Source organism: Lagopus leucura, unplaced genomic scaffold, assembly GCF_019238085.1.
Source record: "Lagopus leucura isolate 7727_CA_CO unplaced genomic scaffold, USGS_WTPT01 Super-Scaffold_806, whole genome shotgun sequence".
Lineage (NCBI taxonomy): Eukaryota > Metazoa > Chordata > Aves > Galliformes > Phasianidae > Lagopus > Lagopus leucura.
In genome coordinates, this window is record NW_024962260.1 from 4717598 (window position 1) to 4732415 (window position 14818).

Genomic DNA, 14818 nt, shown 5'->3' on the forward strand with positions numbered 1-14818 from the left:
TCCCAGCACTGCTCCCGAGCTGTGTGCAGTGCTCAGATGGAAGGCTGTGCACACTGTATGTGTGTATGTGCAAGCACAGCACAGCCACTGGCAGCTACCTGCTGGCACTTACACACCTTCCTGAAAATCATGTTTTTAGCCAAAAGAAATACCTGAGTGCTAAGACAACAATAGGACTCATCCCAAGCAAGTCTGCTTCCAGAACACAAACTGCTGTGAGCCAGCTGGGAAGACTGAATTTAAGGATTTTCACACCTTCCCTCATCCTTTAACCTTCTTCTCCAATAAGGAAGCACTCCTGGAGCTGCCATACATCCAAGCCCATCCATGCCGCCCAGCTGTCTGCTCAGAGGAGCTGTGGCGGCTCTACCTATCTCAGGTCCCAAGGAGGGTTTTGCTCAAACCCACTATGTTGTGCTTTTGGTCTTGGTAGGATACCACCCTAAACAGGCCCACAGGCAATAACATAAGGGAGCTTGGAATGGATGGAGGAAAGCAGTACAAGGAAAGAGATGCTCAAAGCAAGACCATCTCCACAGTCACCTTCCCTTCCCCCCCCTCCCTTAAGGAGCCTGCTGGCACTGTGATCTCTGGATCCCACGAGCTGAGTGCTCCTTGTTTCTGACTCTTTCATAGCAAGAAGGACATTTATCAGGTTAAGCCCAGATTTCCCTCTCTATCTTACCAGCAGAGTTTTGGACTAATCAGAAGATCGACTATATTTTAAAGCTCTAATTCTCCCTTCACTATTTATACTAGCCAATGTCACTTTGAGACTATTCTGGCTTTCGTCTGCAAAAAACTTTCCAACTTAAAAATCCCTCACAACAAACACGCTCTTAAAGCAGACAAATGTGTTATTCTCTCCATCCCCCACCTCCCAAGTTATCTTCAGCTGTCACCAAACTCACAGTAAGCATTTTCCTTCTTGGGAACTATATGTTCCTGCAGTTATATTCACTGGACCAGAAGAATCTGGCATCAGAAAAATAACTATCTGATTTCTTGGACTAGCTGCAAGAGCCCTGCCTTGGCCAGACACAGTTATTACCACCAAGAACTGAAAATACAGCTGAGTAAGTTAAAGGTGCTCTCGGCAGCAAACATTGGCATTGCAAACAGCCATCAAGCATTCATCCATTACAGATATGGCTTCAGGGCTACAACCGTTCTTTAAAGGTTGTTTCTTCCTGCAGTTACTTATAACTGAGCAAAACATTGACTTTAAGTTAGTGCAAAGTTCTGCAGAACTGCCATCCACAAACCGCCGCACTTATTTTCATAAAAAAAGATGCTTGAAAGCATCTGCTATCGAGAACTTTTATATTTGTGTCTGTTCTCAGCTTGTTCAGATCTAAAGCTGCATTTCAGCTTACACAGGATCAAGCATTGTTGTTTGAATTTACTATTTTGCCACAGTTTATGCTGCCTTCTTTCATGTGCATTCACTGTAATATCCTGTGCTATGAAGAGGGCAGGACGGCTGCAGAAGCAGCTCCACTGGAGAGCTGCTTTGGGATGCTGAGCCCAGGAGCATCCCATGCACCAGGGAAGGGAAACAGCGCATCTGTGGGTGCCAGTCCTGGGATGGGGCAGGGAATGCTACTGCTGGGCAGCAGCCAGGATAAAGAACAAACTGGCTTGTGGGAGACAAAGCTGATACAAATCACCTTCCTGAAAATCTGCTCAAGGCAACGGTTTTCCCCAGATCGTTTCAACCGCATTCGCTTTGCCCAAGAACTGCCCTTGCATGTTGGAGAGCCCAAAGACAGAACCCATCTCTGAAAACCTCCAGGCAAGTGACATCTCCACCCTGACCTGCCTGTAAGTGCCTTCAACCACTTCGTTATTGGTCCCTTTCCATCCCACAGGTAAGGAATCACAAAAGCGAGTCCATGAGTCCTGCAACCCCTCCAGGAAGGGTCCTACCCCATTTCGTAGGGAGGTTGCCAATGGGAATTTTATAGATGTGGCAGCACATTGCACAGCGTCTGCTCTGCACTATGCTCAGGACAACCTCTACAGAGCTTTTCCATGAGGGGTTGTTCATCAGGTCTTATTTTTAAAGAATCTGGGCCAAGTCATCCCTGCTGTAGCTTTAATGACGTCAATGAGCTTCAGCAAGGGTGAAACTGGGCCAGTATTTTTTATGGCCATATGTCACGTGCCCATTAAAGAAAAAACACAAAGGAGGACCAAGAAAGAAAAGTCATTGAGTCAAAAGACCATCTGCACAGAGAGTAACATCTAGAGAGAGAACGGTTCTCTTTTGATTCTGCTGTACACTTATAAATGCAATGATTTATGGAAGAAGAAATATTTCCGTAGCATCACGGTAAACAAGGACTCTCTAGCAGCAAATATACTCACTTTTATATCCTGTTTTGATAAAGGTAAAGAAAAAAAAAAAATCTTTGCCAGGAAAAGGTCTCTTCAAAACTCAACAGAAATAGGTGACACAGTTGCCAGTAACTGCCTCTCTCCAGCAAGCCAACATTAATCACGTTGCATAGCACCAGTCAGTAATAAAGCCCACCAGACCTGGTTCTCAGCTCATTTCTCAGTAAATCCAAAACAGGATGCTGCAAGTATCAAAATTAAATGCATGAAATAGAAGTTTAAACCTAAGCAGTGTTTTCTGTGAACAACCAAAACCTCAAACATCAACATGGAAAGAACCACAGCCAAGAAGACCAAGCCTGCCCAATGCAGGACACCAGCTGAGAGTAACAGCACTAACAGCCGTCCCAGCACTTCTGCTCCTGCAAATCAGGGCAGAACTGTACCTGTGCACCTACGTGCAGCAGGCAAAGTGAGCACTGCGTGCTTCCACCAACTATGGTCAGCTCCGGCCCTGGAAGTGGCAACTCAGGGGCACCAAACCACAGAATGCATCACAGCCTGTGAGACCCACAGGCAGAACTTCTCAGCTCCACATTTCAAAGCCCACTTAACTGACATTTAGGCACATGAGTAACCCTGTTAACGAGGCTCGCTCATTATGAACGCAGGTGAAATTACTCACCAGTATGCTTACAGAGTCACATCAACATGCCTTTAAAGATAATTTTTCAGAGCCCCTCAGGAAAAGCACCAGATCACAGGAGCATGGTGTTCAGAGCTCTCACTTTGTAGATAGCTTCTCTTTCAAATCTTAATAGTAGATTCCTGTGAAATCTTTGACTCCAATTCTCCAACTCTCAGCTTCAGTCAAAGTCTGAAGCCTTCTTTTCCCCCAGTTGTTTTCCGCTTGGTATTGCTGAGTTGTTTTTCTTGCAATAAACCAGATCAGTTTGGGTTTTTGTTTGTTTCTTTCTTCCCCCCCCCCTTCTTTCCTTCTCCACCCCCACCCCCCAAACCCATTCCAGTGCTGGAAACAAAATAACTTGAAATGGAAAACGTGTGACCTCCCAAGCCTTTATTTACAGTGTCACAAACCACAGGGGAAGGATCTGGCCAAGCTTTCCAGCTGCAATGGGAAGGGCAGGGAGAAACTTGCTCTCGTTTTTGCAGCTGTGATATTTAACACATCACAGCAAAGCAGGATGGGGAGGGGAAGGCGAATCAGAAGCTTGCAGTCGTGGGTGAAGAGGTCTCAGTCACACAGGTAGGTTCATGCAATTACATCCCATCTCCCCTGAAATAAACAGAGCTCTACACATGCAAATGCAATTACAAAAATCAATCTGCCATGTGTTTAAAGGTTTTGCTTCTCAACCTCTACATTATACAAGATCATAAGATTCAGAAGCCTTCTGGACTTCACCAATCCTGAATTTGTATTAGATCTGTAATGATTTCTCTTCATGCCACCATCCCCAAACTGCTACAACAAAGACTGTCAAAAATAAGCAGCCTAGAAGCAGTAGAATCTTCCTCAGCTATTTAAACAGCAGCACAGACACAACGAATGAGGTTGAGATCTATAGAAAGTTACTTGCAGCAGGAAACCGTCAGTTTGTGGTTAGCGTCACAGCTTTTTCCTCCCAGTTAAATACGTATGTCCAAACAGTTCCTCCACTACTCATCTAGTGTTTCTATTATAAAAAGGAAGAAAATGACCAAGAGAAAAAACCCATCCATCCACACACTAGCAATTTCCTAACATCAAACTGCCTGGCCCCGTAACAAGTGCCACTCGAAGCCACGCCGTTCCACACAGGTGTGGGAACATCACAGCTGTGCCATCAGGCTGCCTAGCAGGGCTGCCCTCCTTGTCGGTACGACAGCAGCCATCACCCACCTCTCTGAAGTGTTATCACCTCAATCTAACTCACTGCACGGTGCTTTGCAGCATGCTCTGCGAAGGATCCAACACGACAACAGATGGTGCTGAATTCAGTCGCTTTCATTAAACTCAGCCCTTACAATTGTTACTATTCTGACATCACAGGTTGCGGAGCGAGTCCCCTGATACAAACAGAGCACAAAAAAAAAGTAAGATTCAACCCTAGACTGTGTCCACGTAGAAGAACACAAGGCTCTAGAAAGAGAAAGTTCATCACGTTACACAACCTGGGCAGAAATGTACCTAAGAGAGCACAGTGCTACAGGCTCATGTGCAGGTGCTGCCAGCAAGGCACAAAGGAGCCACGTGCAAAGCTGACCTGGGCTTCCATTTGACAGTACATTCACAGTTCAGAGGGGCCACCACTTCCCCAGCACACTGTGGATACATTAGCCTCCTGCCCAACCTCAGTCTCTGCTCCTTCTTAAAGAGAGGCAATCATTCACTCCACCCCAGCTCCTGCAGCTGTAAGGGTAGAAGTCAGAGGCAGTGCAGTGTCCCTGGACAGCCAGAAGCAATGGTGCTGAGGAGGACAGGGCAGCAGGCACCTCCTTATCTGCACCACCATCATCCACCTCCCCCATCATGCTGCTCCCACAAGCTGAGACTTCTTGCTGTGGTCCCACAGCTGTGCTCGAGCATCACAGGCACTTACATATGCACCCCTCAGTGTCTGCTCTGCTTTTCTGCTTGTGCCAGGGATTCAGCACACACTCCTAGATTTCAAAACAATCCCACGCAGAATACTCCAGGTACAACTTTCAGAGACCCCTCTTCTCATTATTCCTCTGCTCAGAGGTCCTGCTGCACAGGGATGCTGATAGGACAGGAGGAAATTACTCAGTGCCTACAGCACTTCCCTGTGCTCTGGACATTGTTATTCAGCTCTTTGTTTTCATGAACGCTGCATTCCCTGACACGGTTTAAAAGCCATTTTTCTCCCTATGTTCCTTACCTGCCAATCCAGGGACATTACTTGCTCTCCAGTGACGCAAGCTGCACGGATTCATTTTGCTGCAAACACAATACCAAGGCAGTTTCCCCTCACCAGCGCAGGCTCTTAATGACCATCAGGCACCTCTTGCAGAGAGGAATGTCAGCCCTGAAGAGTGCCAAGTCCTTCAGGCAAGCAAAAAGAGCAGTCCCACAGCCTCAAAACAAAGCAAACCCTAAACATGGCTTAGGACAGCGCTTCTTTGCTGCTACCACTAATTCAGACACTCTCTCCTTTACAGCAGCCTACAGGGGAGTGAGGAGACCTGGAGTGATCTACGACAAGGGAGATGCAGCTTTTGAGACACAGTGCCCTCCCTCAGCCCAGGAGCAAATTCTTACAGCAGCATCAGCTCCTCCAGTGAAGTTGCTGACAGCAGCGACTGCTCCCACAGAGAGCTGTGCACAGCTTAGTCAGAGCTGCAGTGTGCAGGAGAGAAGCTGCTGGACTCTCAAGAGAAATGTGGGTATCTCACTAAGGGATGGGCTGCAGTGTGGCTAGCAGTCTGCCTAAGCTGGCCCTGGATCCTGCTGATGCTGAAAAGAGGCTTTGGAAAGGGTATCAGCACAGGGAATGTCAATTAATTCATTGGGAGTCAATTTGCTGACAAGAGATAATGAAGGTAGTCAAATAACCCTTAGTTTTCAAGGGCTTCTGGCTTTGCATGTCGATACAAAGCTGGTGTCACTGTGGTTTTTGTGTAACTGCTGCGACTTGAGTACCAGTCAAGAGGAACTGAAAATATATTTTAGTCTGACACGCAAACAGCTCAGACCCAAACTCATTTACCCTTTCTCTGGTCTTTGCAGCAGTCCATTGCTCTTAAACTAGAAGCCAACAATTCTGAGTTTCAGCATCGAGCAGCAAAAAATCCAAAATTGCTGTATCACCATGTCAACGCAAAACAAAATGTTTGGTGGATCTAAGAGTTAAAAACACTCCTTTTTTGACAGGGGAAAAAAACTAGGTGGCAAGGAATGCACTGGAGGAAAACAAGAAGATGCAAAACTTCCCATTCAGGTAAAGGCTGCCATTCCATCTACTGAAAATTTCCCGTTTAGCCAGTAATTGTGTACAGACTAGGAGACATATTTCTAGATCTCACATAAAAGAAGCTCAGTAGAGCTGGAAAGGCACCCAGCAAACCCACAAGCTACGCTCTGCAAGCTGAAGCACAAGGGTGCACAAAAATCACAAAAAGCACCAAACCTCTTAAGAATTGCTTGTTAAAGAACCCACAGGGTACTCTGCTCCCATCTACACTTTTTGCTGTGGAAGTTTTGCATCTCAATTCTCTTGAAAACATCAAGTAAGTTAGGACTTCAGAGAGGAAAATAAGAATGAGAAGCTAACACAATGTCATGGCAGTACCAGGAGGTGCACACTTGTTTATTTCAGACCAACCCCTTTTTTGGCGAGGGGAGAGGGGGGGTGGGAGGAGGGGTGAGACCCACAAAAGATTTAAACACAAAATGTATGTTAATCACACATCCTGCATGGCCGTTTCCCCTTTTGGTTTATTTGAATTCTTTCAAATAAATGAGAACGCTGACCGAGCACAAAAAGGTGTGGAGCGCATTTTCTTTGAAAACAGCTCTATTACCAATCCACATCTAAGCATTATGAGCCAACCACGTTCTGTGACTGCCAAGCCCTTCTCTAAGGCAACCTACAGGCCATTCTTCCAGACTCCACTCTATTCATTTCACCTATCTATTCCAGGGCAACCCAAGGTAAGGTTGATCCCTTCTCTCAGCAGCAGCACACTAGTCTCCATCAGACTTCTTACCATTCTCCCTAGTAACATCTACATGCTTTTTTTCTGGCACAGAAGGAAAAGAACAGCCATGCAGCTGAACTGCCAGAACCTACCTTCGGCAAGAAATCTCTCTAGATGCTTCTGAATGCAGGAGGGAGTAAAGACAGCATTGCCGAAGAAGGATGTCACTGTTGGTCCACGTGTCAACAACCTAGGAAACGATAAAGCACAGCTGCTTAACTGCCTTGCCCATGGGAAATCAACTGCAAGAATAAAGCTGCATTATTTTCACAGTTATGCCATGCTAATGGCTCCTATGCAAACAACGCGCAGCTACAACGTTTTATAATTGCACATCAGAGTTTCTCTGCAGACATCCCTCCGGTATGTCAGAAATTCAATACGTGATGGTAGGCGGCAATGAGCACCTCGGGGATTTAAAGCGCATTCCAAGCCGTGAGTCATCGCCATCTCTAACTCATGGAAATTTAAAAAAAAAAAGAAAGAAAAAGGAAAAAAACAGAGGGAAGACAAACACACACATGCAGCACGCTGACCACTCTCCTGCGCTCTCGCTGTGCGACAGAACAGCTTCCCCCTAAAGCATTTCCCTTTTAAAATATTGCGCTGAAGGATTTCCATGAAGGAGAAACCACTGCAGACCTCATTCCACATCAAAATAAATTTAAAAAATTAAAATGAAATAGCAAAAAAAAACCCAATTGCACAGCAGCCTTCTTCCAAAGAGCCCCCAGGGACGTGCAGGGCCGCACGCTGTGGGAGCAGAGCTGCCCTCACCGCCCTGTGAGCCCCTCACCGCCTGCAGAAGGGCGCAGTCCTCCCACCAAGTACCAGAAGCTATTCTGAACGATGCTTCTGCAGTGCTTGGCGAGCATTTCAGCTCACATGTGTGCTCCCCTGCCTCGGCTCCTCCCGAGGATCCCCAGGTTCCTTCAGTCTGTTTAATTCCTCAGCCTTTGTTTTGGGGGCAGGTGGTGTGTGGGAGCATCCCAGCCACCAAGCAGCACCTGCAGCCAAAGGGCCACAGGAAAACAGCAATAATACTCCCACATCTGCTGTTTCCTGCTCCAAAACAAAAAGAGTGGAAAAAACAATGGATACCTTTAGCTGGGATACCCTGCTTCAGAGAACATTTAGACCTCGCCACAAATGTTAAGGACCAGAAAAAAAGAAGTGTGGTTGCTCCTTACTCTCGCTCCTTCTTGCACAGGTTGATGCATCCTGTCTCGCTAATGTTCTGGGACCATTAATCTCAGAGATCTTGCCAAGAGCAAGCAGCCAGGCAGCTTAAAAATATATTTAGTCCACAAACGCTTATTAACGTCATTTGCTGATTCACAGCTGAGCCAGTTGCACGGGGCACAAATGCCACTTCTGCTTTGCCAGCCTGGCTGAAACACTGTCACAACAGCTGGATTTCAGGTGGCTGAGCCCACCTCAGAACCAACCACCACGCAGCCACAAGCTGTGAGTGAACCTGGGCTACGATGGGAACAGCCCAACAGGCCGACACGCATCTGAGCAAGCTTTGCTATGCTCAACGTCATGCAGTAATTTGTGCCAGAACTGATGAATCCAGGGTGTAATGTCCATTCCGTGCTTCTTTTCACAGGGTAGATGCTAGGCAAAGAAATGTGTCTTGAAAATGGAGTCAGCACAGAGCTCCATCTGCCCGGCCTCTCACAGGGCAGGGACTCAAGGACTCAGACAAAATGTCATCACTCAGCTGACACATCATGGGGCTGCCTCAAAGGTTCCACGTCAGGCACTGATATCAACATGCAAGGTACACACAAAGACTCTTTGAGGAAAGCAATCTCTCTACTTGAATTTTTTGTTTCAGGGTTGGGTTTTCCTTTTTTTTTTTTGTAGACTGGGGAAAGATGACAAACTTCCTTATTTTCAGTGACAGCGTGTCTGAAACGATTGCTCCAAACTGAAGGCCAGGTCTGTATCTGCTTGCTAGTCATACTGAAATCAAAAGCGATTAAAAGCAAAAGCTTTTATGAGCAACAGAAACTGAAAGTACTTCCTTTGGAAAAATGTAAAGACCAGCATTTTCTCTGCAGTAAGCAGCAGATAATGAATGCAGCTTGGGACACTGAGACATTTATACAACCTGTTTGCTGGAACAGTCATACAAATTCGCCTTTGCTGTATGCCCAGCTCAGCACATCACTGCAGTTTGCAGATGTCCCACCGATGCCACTGCTGCTTTTATTTATAGGTGTCAGAACAGCTTATCAATCCTAAATTTAAACTTCAGTATTACGTTACAATCCTAAACATCAAAATAAAAAGTAATCTGTTTCAGATTAATAACAATTAACCCTGTGTTTCAGGTATCTTGTGGTAACTGGTAATCAAACACAGTTACTTTTGCTTGTTTTGTCACTGCACTGCTGGAACCTGAGGGCACGTCTGTCCAAAACAAACCATCAGGACAAATCAACCCAACAAAAACAAAAAAGTTCTGAGTTAATACAAGAGTTCCCAGAGGAGCACTTTTATAACGGGTCAGTAGCAAGTGCTGATCATTGCAAACTTTCTCCCACCCTCCCAAGGACCTGAGGCAAGCATCTCTCCAAGGAAGGTGTGGGGAGCTGGGGCAGCCCAGGACCAGACCCTTGCAGTGATCACATCAGCACTGCGGCTGCGAGGCAAACCAAAGCAGAGTGCAGCTGTGAGCAGACAGTATCACAGCAAACACATTCTGGGGGAGGACAAGGTGCTACCCAGCAAGCAGCAAGCTGCTCCTGCTTAGTATAAGTGTTGAAAACACTGCACTATACTAATAGAACTAACTGGCATTTACCTTTCCGAGGAGGACGATTAATCACAAGATGCTTTCTGCTGGCTTCTGAAGGCTTGTCTGCTTAACCAGCACGCTGCACTTCAATTATCAGCCCACCCTCCCAGAAGGACCAGTTACAGCCACCTCTAAGGCACTTCCCACCGGCAGGGCAGGCAGAGCTCCCACCTGGCTGCAGCCTGAGCACACACTATAGTGGCAGCCACAGAGCAGCACACGCTCTCAGGAGCAGAGCCCTGTGTAACCCAGACGCATCCATATGCACGGCAGGTCCTGTCCTGGGAAACACCCAGGGTCAAAACTGTTCCTAGCAAGCACCACAGATGTTTCAGCTCAGCCTACTGCTTCCTACTACCTGCACTAAGCAGTCACCCTGACTCACATTAGCCGTGGTTGCACACCCATGGCCCTGGTTTGTAGGCATCAGCTTCGGGTAGTCACACCAGCCCTCCATCCTCAGGGAATGTGTTTTCCATTCCCACAACAGTTACTTACCCTAAAACAATCAGGGGATATAAACGAGCAACTAAAAAGCAATGAACCAGAGAGAAATAATATCAGAACCCTGAATAACTCTGCAATCAAATGAAAAGGCTCCAGGATGTGCCAGGCAGCAGAGCGAATTAATGAACACAAGATAAACAGAGCAGTTAACGAGAAAACCTGAGCGGCTCATGAAGGCACCTGATAAATCTGCCCCTGCCTGATGCTGCAGTATCTGCACCTCCGGAGCACCAGGTGTAGGCCTTGCTGCAAGGAGAACACTTCCATGAGTGGAAACAGAAAGGGAGGAGGAGAAAAGGCCTCCTGGTGGGCTCAGCACCTGCTTATGTTAAAGGCACTGCTTTATGCATGAGAATGCTGTCACCCCTGGAAAGATTGCTAAGCCAATCAGCCAGATTCAGATCTCTGCAGCCTGCTTTCAGAAGGACTTTTCCGCCCAAAAAATCTATTTTAATTCAACCAATCTCATTTCTACTACTTCCCATATCAATAGGGTAATTAACAAAGCAAAGTTAGTCGGCTATGCAGCAATTCACCTTAAATAAAACAGCTCAAGAAATAACATACCACTTAATCCATACTTGACAGCCAGAAAAGAAACACTGTGTGTTAGAAACACACAAAGGGGGTTCAAAATCCATTCTGCAGACCCTGATGGAAGGCTGTCCTTGTCAACAAAGCCCACAATCCATAATAATTCTCAGCATCGTGCTTTTATCCTCCGTTTTATGAGAGCTCATCTGCTGATCAATGAGGAGCCCCATGGAATAGCACTTTGAATTTCAATGTCAACACAGCAGTACTGTGGTAATGATTGAAAATATTTACATATTGCCTCATTGATCGTGGGGAGCTCTTTTCCAACCATCTGGCTACTGGGCACTCGTTTTTTTTTTCCCCAGGGTTTTAAATTGTTATCTGAACATCTTTGGAGCTCACATCCAGCATCACACCTGAATCAGGCTCTCCTGTCATTTTTAAGCCATAATATTAGCGATAGCATTCATCAATTCAATCTCATCTTGAGGAGGGAGGGGGGAATTCTCTTACCAAGGACGAAAGCAAAACACAGCCAGCAAACTGCTGCTCCACGGTCAGCAGAGCCATGTGCCAATCCAGCTACAAGGCCTCGCATTTAATGTGACTCAAGGGTGCCACTGCTTTGACAACAGATGAGTCAAATGGAAATATGTCACTCACTCGGTGCTCTTTGCCAGCCTCAAGATAAAGAAACCCGTAAGGGCTGTTTTTTCCACCTCCAGATGGAATACCTTCTGATAGCTGCAACGCCAAGCCCCTGGGCTCTGTGCTGCGTGGCTCTGTTTATCCTGCGTTCAGTAAGGGCTCGAGGGAGGCGGGCAGCTCGGGCTAGCTGCTGCTTAACGGGCTGTGAGGATGCAGGCTGCATCATCTGCACCTCCTCAAAAGTTGAACAGCAAGTTAAATAAAACAGGCAGGAACAACCAGCACCAGCACCTATGACTCCACTGCAGGAGGCCTCCTCAGCGTACCTGCCAGGAATCTCAATGAGCTGCTTCACAAATGCTAGCTGAGCTGATTTCAAGGCTTTTTTTGATGACCCCAAGGCTCGTTATCAGGAGGTGACTCTCCAAGCTGCTGGTGCCATACACTTCATTTAGGAAGAATAGGGGATGCAAAGACAAACGACACTCTTGCCTTTAAGCCTGGAATAGAAATAGTCTCTCCAAACAGCTTAGCTGATGATTTTGGTCATGTTGTTAAAGCTAAAACGTTTTTATCTCTTTTCCATTCTATGTCATTAAAGCGGAGTAAAACACAAATTCTGCCAGCACAAGAAAATACGGACAACGTGGGAGAGAGCAGAGCAAGGCGCGCTGACTCACCTGGCCCCGGGGTGCAGCTCTGCATCCTGCCCCTTTGCTTCTCCTGGGGGCAGTGGCACGAAGCAGCAGGACAGAAGGCTCTGCTCATACGGCTCCTCTGCGCACGCAGCCCAGATGCCGTGCAGATGTGATGCAGCAGATCTGACACTTGACCTAATGAGCTCCACTGAAGGCACAGAAGGAAACAGAGGGAGCAGTTCTCCTTACAGCCCTGCATAAAGCCCTACTGCTGCAAGAAGCCAGTTTGTAGGATGCTGTAACTGAGAGGTTTTACCATCCAGAGTCTTCCCCTGCCATTTCTAATACTGATATTTCTGAGCAGAGCATCATGCAGGTATCCCAAGGTGCACAGCTCTAGCAAGGCAACCACCACTCCTCAACAAAGCGACAGACTGGAATGGGAAGTTGGAGTAACACAGGAGCTGCACTACGAAGGTTAGTGCTTCAAGTAGGCTTGCCCAAATATGCACTTCCCTCTGACAGCAATAGCGCAGGAGATGAATGTGCTTTATTGAAAAGCCTATTTATAGGAATTCAACGTAAGCAAAAGACAGCATTAAAAATGGTTCTGTAGTCCTAAAACAGATAGAGGACACATGGTGTCCATACTAAACACATTTCGGAGGATAGACACTGAAAGATGTTTGCCATCTTAAAGTTAAGATGTGGAATGAGATTTTACAACCCAGATACAGGTCAGACAAATAGTGAGTCCCAAGAGCCCGGATAAATGACGCTTAAAAAAGAAGAAGGGTGAGAAAACAAAGGAGCTATTTGCTCTTGTCCTTCTCCATCAGTTTGCTGTGCTGGACTCACAACAGGCACTGTGCTGCACTGCCCAGAAACCAGGAGCACACCTGGCCACAGCGCACTGCCTCTCCCACTGAGCCCCGACCTGCAGCATCTCACATGGCTGCTGCAGGCTGTCCTTGCTTAGCACAGAAGCCATCTCCCACCTTAGTTTGTAAAAAGCCTGGAAAGTCAGCCTTGGGAGTGCTGCAGGGGAGACGAGGATGACAGATAGAAGGCAAGCGCGCGGCCTTTCTCCCCCTCTTGTTATTTTTCACAAAATATCTCCCAGTTATTCACACAGCCATGTCCTAAACTCCCCCTCCAGTTTCCCAGCTTGCTGCTAACCACGTTCTGTTAGAGATCACACGAGTCTGGCTCTTGGTGTGTCGAGGTGGGAAGGTCCCACTGGGGCGACGCTCCGGCTGTGGAGCAGAAGGCATGAAGGAGAAGCAGGAGCTCCATCCCTGCACCATGTAACAGAAGCGACCCACACAGGGGAGTGGGTGACTGAACAGCTTGGGAACGCCCACCATCGCTTCCCCACCTCGGATCCAGAAAAAAAAAAGATGTAAATATTTAGATTTCGATTTCAACTGATACGATAAATATAAAACGCCTATTTCCTTCTTTAAAAAAAAAAGTATATATAGCATTAAAGTGGGTAAACCACCCACACAGAGAAAAAGATTCCGTGGCGCTTCTACCTTTAGAAGGAGGTTAGCTAAGTTACACTATGATCTCAAAAGAAACTGCAGTCATAGGTCATACCCACTGTGCAGACTGGTGCACAGAACACGTGTCTGCACACCAGCACATAAGGACTGCTCTGCAGCCCAGCTCCCTCAGCCCCTGTGCTGCCCTCCGAGCCCTGGCCCAGGAGGCTCCCATGGAAGCTCCAAGCCCTGCAGCAGATCCCCACGGCCGACCTGCACAGAGCTCACCTGGCCGTGCCCTAAGCGCCCCAGATCCCTCATCATGGAATTACGGCCCCGCCACGCTGCCAGCTTAACAGTCGTGCAAACATCAAACTCAGCCGGAGCGGCAGATAACAAGGCCTCACCCCGAAACACTGATATGGCAGAGCACTCAATGTGCTGACGCGATTACACATTTCCACCTTTCAAATTAGTTACTGCAGATGAGAAACGCCTTTTCAGGTCACTGCTCGATGGGTTAAGCCAGCTCACGTGCTTGAATTAGCATCCCGTGCTCGGCTGTCCTTATGCAAGTGCCAGCAATCCAAACCCATCCCAGCTCACTGCCCTGCTCTTACCAGGAGCAGCTCCGCATTGACACAGCACAACCCCGCATGCATCCCTTTCAGGCCAGGGCTGAGTTCACTCTCTTCAGGCCCAGCACAACGCTGTGGCACTTGGATTTCTTCCAACATCCAGGAAACAAAGCTAAAAATAAAGCGTTTTATTTATCCCCTTCCTCCCACCCGTTAATTACTCCATTTGCACTCACGCTGCGCGCTTTGGGATATTTCTGCTTATATGATGCTTTCAGGCTCAGAATTACATTCAGTCACATCTCACTAATTTGGGGATGAGCAGAAATATTAGCTGTGTATCCATATCAGCCAACATCAGGGTTTAATTAGAAAATATCTTCACCGCTTAGAGAAACTGGGTAAGAAAGCCACGTTTTTCTTACATTGCTTTTTCCTCCTAAGAAAATGACAAGACTTCTGTTCAGGTGTGGGGGGAAATTAGCGCTGGTTTGGACTAATTGGAGGCACCTTCTTTATATTATCTCGCCTGCAGGATGTGATGCTCTGTTT

The 14818-nt window shown here is 47.0% G+C and overlaps 1 protein-coding gene across 7 annotated transcripts in view; it reads right to left on the bottom strand.

The window, feature by feature from the left end:
• The window catches only part of PITPNM2 (phosphatidylinositol transfer protein membrane associated 2), a 114303-nt gene that overhangs the window by 97058 nt on the left and 2427 nt on the right, over positions 1-14818 (bottom strand). For all 7 annotated transcript variants that reach the window (XM_042865683.1, XM_042865686.1, XM_042865684.1 and 4 more), the window contains exon 2: positions 7155-7252. The gene's annotated coding sequence lies outside the window, so the exon portion shown is untranslated. The remainder of the gene's footprint in view (positions 1-7154; positions 7253-14818) is intronic.